Source organism: Canis aureus, chromosome 28 (genome assembly GCF_053574225.1).
Source record: "Canis aureus isolate CA01 chromosome 28, VMU_Caureus_v.1.0, whole genome shotgun sequence".
Lineage (NCBI taxonomy): Eukaryota > Metazoa > Chordata > Mammalia > Carnivora > Canidae > Canis > Canis aureus.
The window spans coordinates 36,472,315-36,490,683 of record NC_135638.1 but is presented as its reverse complement, the minus strand read 5'-3'; the positions used below and the strand labels follow the sequence as shown (position 1 = coordinate 36,490,683).

At 36.3% G+C, this 18,369-nt stretch overlaps 1 protein-coding gene across 6 annotated transcripts in view; it reads right to left on the bottom strand.

Moving 5' to 3' along the window:
* Positions 1-18,369, bottom strand: part of ATP6V1H (ATPase H+ transporting V1 subunit H) — a 168,069-nt gene that overhangs the window by 17,852 nt on the left and 131,848 nt on the right. The window contains exon 14 of one of the 6 annotated variants that reach the window (XR_013367417.1): positions 14,823-14,913. The exons of the other annotated variants lie outside the window; for them this stretch is intronic. The gene's annotated coding sequence lies outside the window, so the exon portion shown is untranslated. The remainder of the gene's footprint in view (positions 1-14,822; positions 14,914-18,369) is intronic. 6 annotated transcript variants of the gene reach the window in all.

Below are 18,369 nucleotides of genomic sequence, written 5' to 3'. Positions count from 1 at the left end.
GAGCCTGACATAGGACTTGATCCCCGGGCCTCCAGGATCACGCCCTAGGCTGAAGGCAGCGCCAACCACTAAGCCATCGGGGCCACCCCTAAAATCTTTAAAATAAACAAAAATTTAACACAAAAGGAGAAAAGTTTTTATTTTACCTTCAGTTATTCCTTCTTTCTTCTTTGATGTTCTTCCTTTCTCTGTGTAGATCTAAATTTTTGACCTTTAATATTTTCCTTCTGTCTAAAGAACTAATTTCTTTCCATATTCCTTGTAGGGAAGATCTACAAGCAACAAATTCCCTCAATTTTTGTCTAAGAAAATCTTCATTTCTCCTTTACTTCTGAAAGATAATTTTACAGAATACAGAATTCTAAGGTGGTGGGATTTTTCCTCTCACCACTTCAAATATTGCACTTCTTGCTTGCATGGTTTCTGAGAAGTTGGATGTGATTACTTTTGTTCCTCTATACGTAAGGTGGGATTTCCCCCCCCCCCCCTCTGGCTTCTTTCAGGATTTTTTTTTTTTTTACTTTGATTTTCTGTAATTTCAAAAATTATATGCCTCAGTGTACATTTTTGGCATTTATCCTGCCTGGTATTCTCTGACCTTCCTGGATCTGTCATGTGGTGTCTGTAATTAATTTGGGGGAACTTCTCAGTCATTATTGTTTCAAGTATTTCTTCTGTTCCTTTCTCTCTCTCTTCTCCTTCTGGCATTCCCATTACATGTATTTTATACCTTTTGTAGATGTCCCACAGTCCTTGGTTATTCTGGTGTGTTCAGTCTTTGTTCTCTTTGCTTTTAGTTTTTGGAGGATCTTCTAGCTCAGAGATTCTCTCATCAGCCATGTCCAGTACATTAGAAAGCACATCAAAGACATTCTTCATTTCTATTATAGTGGGTTTTTTTTTATTAAAGATTTAATTTATTTATTCATGAGAGAGAGAGGCAGACACACAGGCAGAGGGAGAAGCAGGATCCATGCAGGGGGCCTGATGTGGGACTTGATCCCAGGACTCCAGGACCACACACTGAGCTGAAGGCAGACACTCAACCACTAAGCCACTCAGGCGTCCCTCTATTATAGTGTTTTGTTTTGTTTTGTTTTTTAACAGCATTTCTTTGTGGTTCTTTCTTAGGACTTCTAATTCCCTGCTTACACACTGTTTACTTGTCCTTGCATGCTGTTTACTTTATCCATTACAGTTCTTAGCATAATAACCATATTGTTTAAAATCTCCAGTCTGATAATTCCAACATCACTGCCATGGCTGGTTTCTGATATTTACTTTGTCCCTCCACACTGTGCTTCTTGCCTTTTGGTATGCCTTGTAATATTTTCTTGACAGTTGAACATGATGTACTAGGTAAAAAGAAGTGCTATAAATAAACTTTCAGTGATATGGTGGTGAGGTGGGGGAGGGGAAGCATTCTACTATCCTGTGATTAAATCTCAGTCTTTTAGTGAGCGATGACCTCTGGACTGTAAACTTCACAACTATTTCTCGGAATTTTTTTCCTCCCCATTTGGGTGGGATAGGATGGCTAAAGAAAGCTAAAGTTGGTTAGTTACTTCCCTTCCCCTACTCAGACAGACTCTAATAATATCCCATATCCCAGCAGGTAAGGCTCTACTTAGCTAGTTTCCCCTGAGAATAGGTCTTATTAAGAAAAGAGTACTCTGGCATATTTCTAGATGGCTCTCTTTCCTCTGCCCTTGCCAGAAGCCTGAAGGGATGTTTCTCAGATATTTACTTGGGAATCTGGTCTAGCTCCTGGAGATAAATCCCACTGCACAGTAAGGACCCACTATGACTGGGACCCTGTCAAGTTTTTAACTTTCAGACCTGCCCACACTGAGCCTCCTGAATTCAGCACAGTTCAAGTTTTCCAACCAAAGAAGAGCTGTTGATTTTTCAGCCTGTTCAGCTTTTTACTTATGGTTGGGATGGAGTGGCAACTTCCAAGCTTCCTTTTAAATGCTCGTTCCTGATCAGTACGTAGTTGTAACCAAAAGTAATCTGTGCAATGCAGAATATACACCCTACATGACCCCATTACATACAAATACAGCTATGCACCATGCAATGTGGGAGAAATGTTTGCGTTGTTATAAGGACTTTTAAGAAGAAAGTTTATTTTATATTAGTTATCAAAATAGTATGTAAGCAAATTCTGTATTTAAGGCCCATTATAGATTCTTTCTTCTTGAATTATATTTAGAATGTTAAGGCTTTTAAGTGCATTACAGTAGAGAGAGTGTCAATTTATCTTGAGTATTAGGTCAGTGCCTGGCATACTCTAAGAGGTCAACAATGTTGAATGAAAAGTAGCTGAAGAATCCTACAAAGAAGTTAGAACCTGAAAAAGAATACCTTTTTCTCCTAACAAGAAAATGTTCTGAAACACCAGATGAGACTAAGATCCCAGCAGTTAAACCTACAAATACTTCATAATCTAAACCAGTTCATCACTAGCAGAATGCTCAAACAAAATTTAAAATTATTTTAGAGTCTGCTTATAATAACACTTAAAAGGCTCAATTAAATCCACAGTAAAGAAGCAACATTTAGAAGGCAAGTTCAATGCTTTAATGATATGTAGTGGAAATGTGTTAAATTAGCTTTATAATTAAGCTTAAAAGATCCTCTAAGCCTACAGAATTATTCTTTAGAGAAGCATTTCCCCACAATATGTGCAAAAACTAAAATAAACCAAAACTTGTGAACCAGTTGTTCCTCTAATATGAATTTATAATCACCTGAAATGAATCTCAGAGCTATTTAGAGAATAAAGTAGACTACGCAAATTTGGAATACAACATGCAAGGAGATAAGAGCTTTTATGTTTGCTTGTCTGATTCTGTTTTAGAACTAAGAATATCACCTATAAACCTTGAGAATCACTGGTCTCCTCCCTCTTTTTCCCCCACATCCAACTTATCTCTAGGTTTTATAGGTTCTATTGTCTCCAACCCTTGACCCTGCCTTACTAAATAGACATCTTCATAAATCCACCACCTGACTTGAATCTGTAGTCTCCTTACTGGTGTTCTTCCTTCCAGCCTTACCCTTCCAAGTCTACCAGCCTGCACTGTCTCTAAAACAATCTTTCTAAAATGACACTGTGATTATTCTTACTAACCTCTACAGTTTTCCAGTCTTCAGAAAAGAGTTCAAACCTAGCATAACATGGTTTTTCATGATCTGGCCACTACTACGTCTCCAACTATATTTTCAACTTCATAACCAGATTCCAGCTGTCTGGAACCAGTGGAAATTCCCCAAATGAGTCAGGATCTCTCTGACCTCAATGTATAGACATAACTCTCTCACTGGAATTACACACACACACACACACACAGCCCTCTCCCTCCCCCTTCACTGACTACCACCTCCTAATCTACCAAGAGCTCTTATGTCCCTTCTGCCCAGGACCCTTGCAGGCCTAGACTAGGCCCACCCTCCACATGGCCACACAGCCTTTCCCCACAGTGTTACAATGAAGCATGTGCTTTTCACACTTCACTACAGGAGTGGCATTAAATTATTGTTCAATGAACACTCTAGCTTCCCCCCTCCCCGCCAAAAAAAAAAAAAAAAAAACAGTAAAATGAGCTTTGTTCAAATTTGGAAGCCCAATATAAATTTTTTAAGTATAAGATTAATGGAACTATCAATTATCATCATCAACTTTCTCTGTCAAAAACTAGCTTTCAAATTTAAGTGAAATGAACTTTATTTAAATAAAATCTATAACTATTTTTTTCAGCTAATAAATAAGAGGTAGTAGTGTAACTACTACCAGTGGTTTCAATTTCATAAACATTTCAAACATCAAATCATAAAAAGTTTTGGCAATGCCTATTACCATAAAGATTAGCAAATATTAACTTTCAAGGGATTACAAATAATTTTTTTAAAACTCTTCAAAGGAAGAAGGGATTTAGAAGAACATGAATCCCAAACATAATCAGTTTCCTCAATTATCAATGCAGGTAGGTCATAGGAGTCCCAAAACTGAATAATCAAAATCAAAACATGTATTTATCATTTGAATACATAAGATTATATAAGCAGATTTAACTTCTGGGAAAGAAATTTTTACTTGTTCTCCAGTATCCTTTTTCTTTCCTTCTTCCTCAAAACTAGAACCACTGAATTTTAATAGGACATGTGACTTTAGTAAAGCCTTTATTTTCCAATTCCTTTGTAGTCACATGACTGAGTACTGGTCAATACGTATAAGGAAAAGTGGTGCGGGGCAAATTCTAGGAGGCTCCCAGTTGTCTGGCCTATCTACCACCAGCCACAGCCATAAGGATGAGAATCACACTCTAGGAATGTCAGGATGCTGAGCTGGAAGAAGCCTGGATCCCTGTGCACTTAAAATTCTGGACTGCCTAGCCCCACCCTTTCATAAGAGACAGTCTAGAACAAACATCTGTCACATTTCAACTATTGTTATTTTGGGTATCTGTTATATCACTAGCTTATCATTAACCTGTCCTTCCCATTATTTCTCCTCTTGAATAAAAATATGAGTATCTATACTAGATATACATAGGCTTTAACAAGTGTATGTGACTAGGTCAATTAACCTGGCATGTAAAATATGCTAAGTCTGCCTACAAACTTAAATAAATCCAGACAGATGGCAGAACTCAGATTTTTACTGAAATTCTGAAACTTTTCTCAGTGTCCTGCTTCAATATGTGGCAGTCTTTGACACCATTTCCACCTGAACACTCATCATTTATGTGTTGCCTATTCTAATTCTCACCCATGCAGAGAGGAGCACAAAGGTTGACTGAGAGGTCAAGCCAGAACTAACAAATAAAGTTTAACAACAAACAAGATAGAAAACCTTGAGCACTGCAGAAAAGTCAACAAATTATGACCATATAATACTATCATCTATCCCAACTGAGAAACTACCACATTATTCAAGACTACTTAAGCAAAGAGGAAAGCAGAAAACAAACAGCTGGGAAAATAATGCCAAAATGTGATGGTATGCTTTTATATTATCCTTTGGGAAGAGCTGTAGGTTTTAAGTTGAATGTTACTAATGTTTCTTTTTTCTTCCTTTTTTTTTTTATTTGAATTCAATTAGCCAACATACAGTAAGTACATCACTAGTTTCAGATGTAGTGTTCAATAATTTATCAGTTGTGTATCATGTAACACCCAGTGCTCAAAACATCATGTGCCTTCCTTAATGCCTGTCACCCAATTACCCCATCCCTCTCCTCCCCTTCCCTCCAGCAACAACCCTGTTTGTTTCCTACAGTTAAGAGTCTCTCATGGTTTTTCTCCCTCTCTGATGACTTCCCACTCAGTTTTCCCTCCCTCCTCCTATGATCCTAAAAACATGATATTATGAGCAACTTGGTCTGAAGAACATTAACCACCGATAAGAAACTATTTAGTGGAGAAAATACAAAGTGAAATATTCCTATTAGCAAAATATAGAGTAAATCAAAATTCTCTGTTTTAAACATTTCAAACTACAACTTACACTCAAACTATGCCAAAAATCATTCAAGTAAACAAATAGCAGCTACTCTAATAGCTACCTATTTTCTAGTGCTATGCCACAAATGAGAATACTTTTGATAGTAAATATTCTGTTCTATAGACAAACTTATACATTTGTTTTTATTTATTTAAGAGAGAGAAAGCAGGGGGAGGAACAGCAGGAGAAAGAAAGGGAAAGAGAAGGAATCTCAAGCAGCCTACCCTGCTGAGTGTGGAGCCTGATGCAGGGCTTGATCTCATGACCCTGAGACCATGATCTAAGCTGAAATCAAGAGTCGATGCTTAACCAACCGAGATACCCAGGTGCCCCTACATTTGCTTTTATATCTAATAGTCAACCTATAGGCCTATAATTTATCATATTCACTCTTATTTAACACGATATTAAGGTAAAATAATTTCTCCTAGCATTTTTTTCCAAATTGGGAACTCCATTTTTATTTTGTTCTAAAGCTTCAACTTAAAAATTTATTTCAGGAAACTAGCTGGTCTCTAATTGTGACAATATACAATTCCTACAGTCCCAATTTTTTAAGTATATATTTAATATTTTAAATCCAAGGTACTTAATTGTTTTTTTACTTTTACAAGTACAACAAATCAACATGGTTACACTAAATCATGGCTACCAAATAGTGAATAGATACTATTCTACCATGATATGTAGAGGAACTTCAGATTATTATTTAGTGAGCAAAGACCTAAACAGCTAACATGCTCTGCTATCACCCAACAAATAACTTCTGTATATCTGAAATCCTAAAGCATTAAAAAAATAATGGTAAGTATGAGAAACATTACTTCAAAGAGACTATAAATGATAGAAAAAAAAAAGGTGCTTCAAAAATGTATGCTAATGTGGGCACCCGGAGAGCTCATTTGGTTGGGTGTCCAACTCTTCATTTTGGCTCAGGTCATGAATCAGGGTTGTGAGATCAAGCCCTGTGTTGGGTTCATGCTGGGCATGAAAAGCCTGCTTGGGATTTTCTCTCCCTCCCCCCGCCCCGTCCCTGCTTGCACTCTTTCTCTCTAAAAAAAAAAAAAAAAATTAAAAATGCATGCTGATAAATAATAAAACACATACAGTTACTTAGGGGAAGAAAATACAGGTCTTGAAATGGCCAGGTTTAAAATAATTACTTGTAAAAACACTTTCAATGGATATTTGATATAGGTTTAAAATAGGTTTTTTTTTTAAAAAGATTTTATTTATTTATTCATGAGAGACACACAAAGAGAGGAAGAGCCATAGGCAGAGGGAGAAGCAGGCTCCCCATGGGAAGCCCCATGTGGGACTCCATCCCGGGACTCCAGGATCACACCGTGAGCCAAAGGCAGACGCTCAGCCACTGAGTCACTCAGGTGTCCCTAATACAGGTTTTTAAACTACTCTAATTCAATACAAGTTATACAAGTCATTTTCTTGACTTTACCATTAAGCGGGCGTAACAAACAAAATGATTAGCCAAAAAGGGAGATCACCCACATAACTTAAAAAGCCAAGATACCCAAAACCAAGAAAACAGTATTAATTTACTCTATCAAATTTGAAAGCTGTGATGAGAGCCATATTTACCTTATTAAAATTTTTATAATCCCTATTCAGTCTACTCCTATAATGATTTGGGAAGATACTTGACTTAGGGCTTAGGAGTCAGGTAGAGTTAAGTCTTCCTTAGGAGTCACTTTCTTCATACCTAGGAGGTAAGTACTTTCCCTTGTAATGGCAACAGAATCATCACTCTAAACCAAACCAAGTTGGGAAATGAGGATGAAAAGATACCTCTTTTCATCAACAAAGAGCCCAGGAGCCGCAGTTATCAAATGAAGCAAAAAGAAGGGAAGACCTGGCAACCAACCTACTAGGACCAATCCATGAGTTCTTGTGTGCAGAAAAGGAGCATCTGGTTGCTGAGCAATATCTACACACTGCCAGTCTTTCTGCACAAAAGCAGAAGGTGTGGAAGGAGCAAAAGAAATAAAGAAATTTCTGTAATTAAATCAGTCAGCAAACAGACCTGTTTGCTGCAGTGGACTTGGGGGGCAGGGCAGAATGATCAATACTGACAATGTTGATTGTCACTGACAATGACAACAGGTAAAGGAGACAGAAGGTAGGCTAGTGGTACAGCAATTTCATCTGGATACCACAGGAAAGCTCTGTCAAATGTCTTATTAAGAAGGGTCTTACTGTGTAGGTGTAATAGGAAATTATATACTCATTAGGCCCCCAAGTATGCTTTACTCAGTAGCATGACAGAGTGACAACAAACTTGAAATCTGGAATTATACAGACACATGTTCAAATCTAACTGCATAAATGGGAGAACTTGGGCAATCACTTAACTATCCTTATGCATTGGACTTCATATCTGTAAAACTAAGATCAGTAGCATCTATCTTGCAGAACTATGTGAGAAGATTAAAAAAGATAATGTATGTCCCTGGCTACTGTCTCAAGAATGCTAATTCTCTTCTCTCTCATGGTTGGGAATAGGACTGTTCCACTCCACCTCCATCTATTACCTATATAGCACACCCAATAGCTGCTAAGAGTGAGAAATACTCTGAATGCTTTCAAAGAATCTTGTTGCTTCCTAACCACTGCCTAGCCTCACTTTCAAATTAAAAGTCTGGAACATAAAAAGTTAAATCTTTAGCTATAAGGAAAACATGTATTTGACACAAATTGGACATCTATCCTTCCCAATTTACCAATTCATTTCAATAAATAATTATTTGCTAAATTGGTTCAGACAAGAGTTTTAATCTCATCAAGAAGAGGTACAAGCAGCAAAGGTTTGTCTACACATTTAATAGCAAGACAATCCCCACAAAATTATCTTTCCAAGTAACAACGCCTCCAGAGCCTCTTCAGAGCCTTCCCTTCATCAGTATCTCTCCCCCACTCTCCCTCTGATTGCATTTAAACATTTTATACTAAAACAAATGATGACAGCAAACATCCAGTGACTACCTCAGCACCCCTCCCCCCCCACTAAGCACTGTCCTTCATCTTTCCTCCTCCCTATTCTAATGAAGCTTCTAGAAGGAATGACCACAAAGACTTGCTTTACTTCTTCCTCACCCCTGGGGCAATCGGCCTGCTGAGGGCCACCAAGCACCCTGGCCCAGGGCACCAATGGTGTTCACACTGCCGCATCCAAGGTACCTATCCATTCCTCCTCTTCCTGGTCCCCTTGGCAGTATTTTACACTGCCTACCACTGACTCAATGCTGCTTGAAATATATTCTCTTTCTTTTGCTCTCCTAAAAGTATATGTTCCTGGTTTTCTCCTAATTTTATAGCCATTTCTCCTTAGAATCTGTCTTTCACCCACATCCACCCTCCTTGTGTAAAATCTACTCCTCTTCTGTCAATCCCAAAATACTTTTGTCTCACTCTCTAACAGTGGTTCTTAACCTCCTTTTGATCCCAGATCCCTTTGCAAGTTTGAGGAAAAGCATGGACACTTCCACAGAAAATATTTATACATACGCTTTTGTGTACCATTTCAGGAAGTTAATCCAAACACCTCCTGGAGGAAGAGGCCCTGCTCTACACATACATTTCTGGGGTAATCTCAATCTACTGCCATGACCTCAATCTTCTCTCTGATTGCTTTAGCTCTATAAACTCTAGCTCACATCTTGCTCTGGAACTCAAACCTGTATTTCTATCTTTTAGATTTCTCCTTAGATATAATACAGAGACATCTAATTCGGTGGATCCATCAGCTCCTCACTGCCATTCAATTCCTGATTGCTCCTCCTTCATCAGGTACAGATAGAAGAGAAAGCGACCAGGGAACAGGTCCAGCAGGAAGCAGGGAACTGGAAGGGCATACCCAAACTGAGCCAGCTCCCTGTAGAAAGCTCAACTAGAAAATCATGAAAACACTGAGGGTCAGCCTGCAACCATGGAGCAACCCTGATGGGACCTAGGGCAGAAAAGCCAGTCTACAGAAAATAACTAAGCAGACAGACTACAGATGTGAGAAACCATGTGGCCAGAAGGAAAAAGGAGGTGAACAAGTTGCTGCCTTGCTTCTCACCAGCTTTCTGGTTCCTAGTTTCAGTGAAACTGTGTGACTTTACCTATTGTTGGATTCTGTGAGCTACTCTGACATTCTTCTTAACAGGGTTTCTTGTATTTAAGCTAGGATGAGTAGGCTTGTGTTTCTTCCAAACAAACCATTCCTGGGGAGGTAAAGCATGTGTGCACACACACAGGAGTTAGATCACAGTTTACAGAAGTACTCTTTGACTAGCCTACTAGAACCAATCACATTCCTGCTTTATTCTAGCAGAATCTTCTAGTGGCTAATTTGTTTCTATAATTTTATCATTTACATTATTTCTTGTGCAGCTTCTATTTAAATATGCAGCTTCTGACAATCTACAAAAACAAGGCAAAGATTTTTTATTGTCATCTAAGAACAAATGTTTACCACTCTTCAATTTTATCAGAAATATAAGTTAACAAATTAGAACACATATTCTCACTTAAAATAACTTGAAAGAAAAACAGCAAAATTGTTGTAAGTTGTCAAAACGTGATAAACTGGATTCTGGATTCTGAACATGCAGAATATACAAAAAATCTTAGAAAACAGGTATGTATAATACATCTATACACACATACATATACACACAATTCTCTTATGGAGGCAAAACAGAATTAAACAAATGAAAAAGTAGTCTCAAAATTATGCTTTACTAACATTACTAAAACACTAGCCATGAACATATAATCACCTTACCAAATAAGATATCTCATTCATTTATAAGTTTATTAATTTATGTCCAATATGTCTGAAGAAAACAGAGGTCTGCTGTCATCTAAATATCTTACGATTAAACTTTCTTAAAACTATATTAATGCTTCAATGCATTAAAAACAACACATCATTCCTGATGTGCCAAATAAAACTTCTGTACTAATATCTGATGAAAGGCATGGTTAGGAGATATTTTCCTAATAGCTTTACAATGTCTATCATAAAAATACTCCTGAAGAGATCAAAGATATAATGTCATTTTCAGAAAATAATAACTAAGATAGGAAGCTGATAATGAGTCACATTTCTCTCAAGATCACTACCTGAAGTGAAACTTAAAAAATACTGTCTAGGTGCTAGAAGGAAAGGAGTACTAGACATAAAACAAAATTCCTCCTGGCTTAGGAGGGCTAAGTTGTGGAATGTCAAGTGCCTGGCCATTCTCTCTTCCTCCTCCTCCAGTGTCCCAGGACAACCCACAAAAGATCTTTTTTTGATTGTTATATTATCTCTTCTACAGATTCAGTTTCCGATGCACTGATGAATACAGACTGCTGACTCCAAAGGCATTACATTACATCAATAAAAAAATAAAACCCCAGGGTGTCTGCATGGGTCAGTTGGTTGAGCCTCTGCCTTCAGCCTGAGGTTGTGATTCCTGGGATCCAGCCCTGCATCAGGCTCCCGGCTCCGCAGGGAGCCTGCTCCTCCCTCTGCTAATCCCCCTGCGTGTTCTCTCTCTCTCTCTCAAATAAATCTTTAAAAAAATAAAATAAAATCCCTCTGAAACTAATATACTATATGCTAATTAATTGAATTTAAATAATTAAATAACAATAAAATAAAATTCCAAAAGGTATTTTGCAACCATTACAGTAATAATTGACTCTAGTAAGAAGCACCATTGGATGCTAAAAAACTGGGTAAAAGTTTATTAGGAAACACAACCAGTATTCAGTCTCCAAGTACCTCCCCGTAGATTATTTACAATTACAAAGGGGAAAGTTCATTACATTAGAGAAACCTAATGCCACTTTAAGCAGGTGGAAGTTAACACCACAAATAATAGGTAAATTGACTAAAGAACTTCTGGATAAAAATACAAAAGGAACATGCCTTCACCTCATGGTGTTCCGGTCAAAAATGCATACTTGGAAGCAAGTCAGGAAGAAACATCAGGCAAATGGAAATCGAGGGAAATTCTACAAAAAAACCCTGATCTCTAGTCTTTAAAAATATGGATGCTAAAAGAAAAGACAAACACCCAAGGATTGTTCTATTTAAATAAGACTGAAGACACATAATAACTAAATGCAATGTATGATCCTACTGGAGAAAACATATTTGCTACAGACAATAGTACAAGTAGTAGACAAGGAAATGTGAATATGAGCTATATATTATAGTATCACATCATTGTGATATAAGAAACCCAAGTCCTAGGAGTTACCTGCTGAAGCAATTAGGGGTAAAGGGTCATAATGTCTGCCACATAGTCTCACTTCTGAAAGAGAGAGAGAGACACAGACAGAAAGAGAACATACATATGCAGCAAAATGTCAACAAGTGGCAAATCTAGGTGAAACAAGCACCGGTTTGTGGCACCTGGGTGGCACAGTGGTTGACTGTCTGCCTTTGGCTCAGGGCGTGATCTCAGGGTCTTGGGACTCCCCACAGGGAGCCTGCTTCTCCCTCTGCCTATGTCCCTGTCTCTCTCTCTGTGTCTCTCATGAATAAATAAATAAAATCTTAAAAAAAAAAAAAAAAAAGAAGAAACAAGCACCAGTTCATTCTACTGTTACTGCAATTTTACAGTAGTTTAAATTCTTTCCAATTAAAAAGTTTAAAAAAATAAAACTTTTTTTTCCATATTTCCCTTCCCCTTTGAACTAGGAGGGTAAAAACTACATCCTAGGGATAGGGGAGCAGAAGGCTGAACAATCTTGCTTCTCACTGAACTGCTGTACCAGCTCTGGACTTGTTTAGAAACAAGTACAGTTCATATTACATGAGAAAGATAAATCCCTTACATAATTTTAAAAAATCATAAAATTGGTATTCAGATTACTGTAGTTGTGTTAAAGCTTCCCAAAATACTAAGATATGGCAATGACCTCAGAGGTGACCTTTTAAGGACAATTCAGCTACTCCCAGGCTCCCAATTTCCATTCCTGTGAGGCCACCCATTTCCATGTACAGCCTGCTGACAGAGTGCCTCTGCCTAGAAGTCCTCCTTACTCTAGTCTCATCTTCACACACTAACTCCCTCTTGATCCTTAAGTCTTAGCCCAGACATCACCTCCTGAAGAAAACTTCCTTTTTGAAGGCCCAGGAAGGGATGAGGCACAGTTCCTAAGCTCCTGTGACACTCATTCACACTTCTGTCACCACTCTCATGACACTGCACTGAAGCTGTGTGCTATTTCCTTATTTTCTTTTTTTTTATTTTCTTTTTTTTTATTTATTTTTTTTAATTTTTTTAATTTTTTTTATTTTTTTTTATTTTTATTTTTTTTATTTATTTCCTTATTTTCTACTTCATATCTATTTTAGCACATAATCATCTAATAAGTATTCCTGTTCATGCCTAAATCAGAGATAAGAGTAATAATTACAGAGGTAACAGTAAACACCTTCTCAATTGGGAAAGTAACTGGATACAAATAGAACAGTGCAGTGTTTAGCCAAATACTAAATGTTTTCTTGTAAGGTATTTCTGGGCTGGTTAGCAAGGTAGGGGAAACTGTCATCCAAAACACTATTTTTGTTCAGGTATCTGCAAACACCTGCCCTTAAGGAAAATGGAGCAAGAAGCTTCTGAAGGTACAGAGAATTACAGGGAAATGTTCTACAGCTTTGATACTGTGAATGTGTGAGAAATTTGATCTTTTAGGAACACAGCTGTCCCCTGTACTAACACTTTGGTAGCTTTTTACTGAATTCATTTTTAAAAAGACAAGTAAGGACTGGGAAGAACATAATTTAATTCATGTGACGGTTAGATATATAGTAGGTACCTAATGCATCACTGCAAAATTCTTTTAAAAAGTCAATTTAATAAAAGTGTAATTAAAGGATATTTACATCAAAAGCTGTCTTTGTTAAGAGGACAAGCTTATCACAATTTTTTTTAGTCTATTCCTCAAAATTTCAGTGGTGATGAAAACTTATCAATTCATTTCTGTTACCCATGAGATTTTTTTCCCCATCAAGATGCAAGATCTGGATGATATACTTAAAAGTAAACTAAGAAAATAATTCAAAATTTTAATTAAATCTCTTAAATGAGTAAATATAAAGTTTGCTTTATCTTTAATTCATTTTATCATACTCTATTCTATTGAGCTTTGATTATTTCACACACATACACACACACACCCCATGAAATGAAATGTTCATGTAATCATAAATGTAACTGTCCACACCATTGAAAGAGAAAGGAGAAAAAGCATTTAAAAGCAAAGCAAGTTAGTTTGTTTTTCTCTTCCTCCCCTTACTAGAGGAGACTCTTCCATCCATGCTTAAGTGATCCTTCAAAACACTAATCAGGTATCTGTTTGTCTAAAAAACCAATCCTAATCAAACAAAACCACATGAATTTGACCCACAGATACTTAATACTTGTCACACGCACTTATATGTGAAATCTGCATTTGATTTTATACTTAATTATAAAGTACACAGACTCCATTATGTATCAGTGGTTTTATATTCTTTACCATCTAAATGCTTATTATCCACCTCTTCCAAATGTTTATTTAGGCTGGTGCTTTGCAATAATTTAAGACTTCTGTTATGGCGGCATCTCCAAATCAATTGTAATTAAGTGGTACATAGTGTCCAAACAAATTAGCACAGCTTCAAGACATCTCTAACTGGCAAAGTAGAAACAACTTTAGCCAGGATACTGGGAGCTGCTCAACTTGATGGTGAGGCAACAGGTTATAAAGAATCCCTCTTCACTTGGAATAGGTTTTGATATGCTTTTTAATCAAGTTATATTTGTTTTTGAAAAACACACAAAACATATGATAGATACTAAAGACATTTTCAAAGGTTCTTCAATAAAAATGTTATAAGAATAATGTGGAAAATTCGAGGTACTCAAAGGGTGGCCACAATTTTCCAAATTAATCTTGGAAAATGTTAAATCTGGAAATGTTATGTTTATTAAAAATTACATGAAATATTTCAGTAACATGATTATTAATGCTAAAAGGTTAATGTACATAAGGTTTTTTCCTTCAATTCAGTTCATAATAACTATTTTAATCACTGTGTTTATGACTATGTCCTTACAGAATAACCAATACTCTAAGCAGATATAAATATCAGAAAACAAAATAGTATCACTCACATTTGGTTTGGTGAGTTCTCTGTCATATTATTTACCTGCACATAATATAACTTGAGAGAACAACACTCATAACTTATTATTCTGCTTTAAAAAAGAGATTAAAAAATAATCTAGAAATAAACAGAAAATTCTACACAAGATCCTCTACCTACAAAATTCAGTGTTTCTTTCCTGAAGTCCTGAGCTGTCCATATGCACATACTGTTGCTTCTGAATTAGAGGCTGATTACATTTAAAATCATTCTGTAGGAGAAAAATGATGACATTTTATGATGTTAAATTATTAACTGAGGTTATATATATAAAAGTTCGCTAGCGTACGTTGTCACAGCTTATAGATTTTGGCAAATTTATTAATATAAAAATCCAGCGCTGCTCAAAGAACAAGGGGCATGGCACGAACGCAGAGCAGTATGGGAAGATCAGAGAGGTACACATCATTTAAACAGAGGGTTATAACAGGGACTGACATGCTCAAGACCTGAACTGAGGAGACACCAGTGTGTGCTGACCATCCCCTCCCCTCCCAGCGACTCTATTCCAGCCCCCGGTCACTCCCCACCCACATCAATGAGGGTTTATTCCATTATCCCATGTAAACACAGATGTCAACTACAAGGGGAGAAATTCTAGCTTATTTTAGGATCTGCAATTCATGAAATAATTTTGAAATCAACCATAAAATTTGTGAAAAAGAATTAAGTATTTTCACATGATACACAACTCTGTACTCCCTGTACATAAACTCAAATCCATCTCTATGTTATCAAAAATTAATATTTAACTCCTTCAAACATAATCAAAATCAAAATCTATAGACAGCTCAGTTCTATAATTTCATAAGTATCCCACTTATACCTGAAATGTAATTTTAAACTTATATTTAAAACAAAAAAAATTCCCTGCAGTAAAAAGTATTACTTTACTATATCCAAAATTATGATTTAGTCTCAAAAACAGAAGCTTTAGGATGCAATATCAAACAAAAATCTAAGAATCACTAAGGGTAGAAAAGAAAAAATCCAGAGTGTGCTGGAAATCTGAAAATGTAGCCCTAAGAGCAAACAATGAGTACAGGTAAACATGCAAAAATGTCATGAATAGCTGCTATTGCCATTCAGGCAGACTTTTATTCTATTTATATCTATGATTATATTTTAATTATGTTCAACTAACTTATTTCTCTCTATAGTATTAAATCATTTATAAAAAATCATTTTACTTAAAATGCTAAAAGGAAACAAAGTCAATTCTGTTTTCACATTTGTTTTTGGTGTGAAAATAAACAATTCCAAGAGGAATTTTGTAAGATTCAATCAATAAACATCTTTAGGATACCAGAATTGTATTTTCAGGGGGGGATAAAATCTGCTTTAGGCAAGTAAAAAGGCACTCTCTGCTAGCATGATTTAATGATGACAAATTGGATACCCGCATAAAGATACATATACAAAATCCTTTTTCAATTTGGGGATACGCTTTGCAGAAGATTTACTTTCCAAATTGCATTCTATTCAATCTCATCTTAATCTGACATTTAAATAAATTGCTATTACTAGAACAATTTTCATCTCTGGCACAAAGAGACACAGAAATGTATATGTCACAACAAAATACATGTCACAACAAAATTTTTCTTCATATGAAATTTTGCTTAAAAAAGAAAGTGTAGGAAAATACTGACATTAAGCTTCTCTATCACAGGAGATTTATCATAATTAAAACAAAGTTAAGAGACCTTAGCACATAATGACAGAGGAGGAAAAGGGATATTCTCTCATCAGCTAGTCAGTGACAGAGAGCAAAGAAAACAGTTTCTGGCTACAAAGACATTTACTTTTTCTTTTGTAATCATACATTGAAAAATGTACCAAGAAACTAAATCAAGTTCCTAAATTTAAGGAAAATATTCCAATTGCAAATGTATCATCATCAATGCATGATCATTTCAACAAAAATTCTCAACCGAAAAATTTTCTCCACTGGCAAAGAAATATACCCCTCTTTTCTTCCACATCAGAAATATACATTAAAAAAAAAAAAAAACCCTAAACCCAACAATAGTTCCTTTATGAGAAAGAACTATTAAAAAGAATTTTTTATTAACAAAACAGGACCTATACTTCAGCAATCTTAATTTAAACAAAAATGGAAAATAAAATTGTTTCACAGAAGGTAAATATAAGTTTGCTGTTTGTAATAGCCTCAAACTCTACTAAGTGCCAACATTCTTTCAACTAATTTAAGAAAGAGGCATAAACAAATCAAGAGATATAAAATTACTAAATAATTCATTTCTGTTGAAAAAGTGACCCATGGTAAGGTGAAATAAGGAGAGAAATCCAGTTGAGTATTCTTTTATTGACAGCCTTGAAAAGTTTTTCGCTCCTCCTAAATAGATGAAAACCATTTCTGAGTACCCTCTGCTTTGATCCCTTTCTTCTGGCACTGAGTATATGAAAACAAGCAAAAACGCTTTCAGTCCATCAAGTGCAGCTAGCACTAGCTCTGACATCTATCCAAGGTCATCTACTATTTGTTATCTCAACTTTCAGTGTTCTAATCCAAGCCACTAACCATCTCTACTCTTGACCACAATGAGAACCTATTAAAATAGTCCTTTGCCTTCATGCTTACCCCTGCATAATCCATTCACCAGGGAGTAGCCTCAGAGATCTTTTTAAAACATACGCATCAAATCTTGTCAATTCTCTCATTTAAAAACCTTTGAATAGCTTTCAACTCAAAAGTAAGAGTCAAATGGTAGCCTACAAGACCCTACATGATTGGTCCCCTGACAACCTCTCCTTGCCTATCTTCTTCCATGTTGGCCCTCACACTACCCTCAAATTAGAGACTTTCAAGCTTGGCACGAATGATATATTAGGCAGGACACTTCTTCATTGTAGGGGGCTGTCCATGCATTATAGTATGTTTAGCAGCACCCCTGGCCTCTACTCACTTGTACCAGTAGCACCAGCACCCCCCTCTGTGGACAAGCAAAATATGTCCTCAGATATTGCTTTTAAAAAAAAACAAGCTTCATGGCTCTTTCTCTCTCATCCTCTTTACCTGAAATGCTTACTTCTAATACTTGGGTTGTATAGCTAGTTACTTATCATTAAAGCATCAGCTTAGTTGTTTTGGCCTACTCAGAGAGGCCTTCTCTACTCATCATATGTAAAGTTGCACCTACTTCCATCATACCTATAGCCCATCATTTATATAAAGTACATAAAAGGTGGTTTCTGAAAGAATGCATAAATATATTTGTGAAAAAAGTGCTTAAGTGGCAACATCATAGTATTTCATATATGATGCCATAGTAGCACTCCTGGATGGTCCCCTATACTGCATTTGCCTGCATCTTTCAAATGCATGCTTTCCAAGGCACCATCAATTCTTTCCTTTGGAAGTACTGGTAGTTTTATTGTCAGTTACAAGGAACATGCATTTGTTCACTGCACCTTAACAAAACAACCCAACCCCAAAGCACCCTTCAAAATGGTGGATAATAGAAAGGTATGTGAACCGTTCAATAGAGCACTGAAAGCACTCAATACCCACCCAACTCACAGTGAAAAACAGCCATGGCAAAGGAATTCTGGTTTGTTTCATTACAGACACAAAAAGCTCACCATTATATCTAAACAGTCACTTTTCAATTTATCTTGTTTCAAGCAGATACAAAAAAGCAAA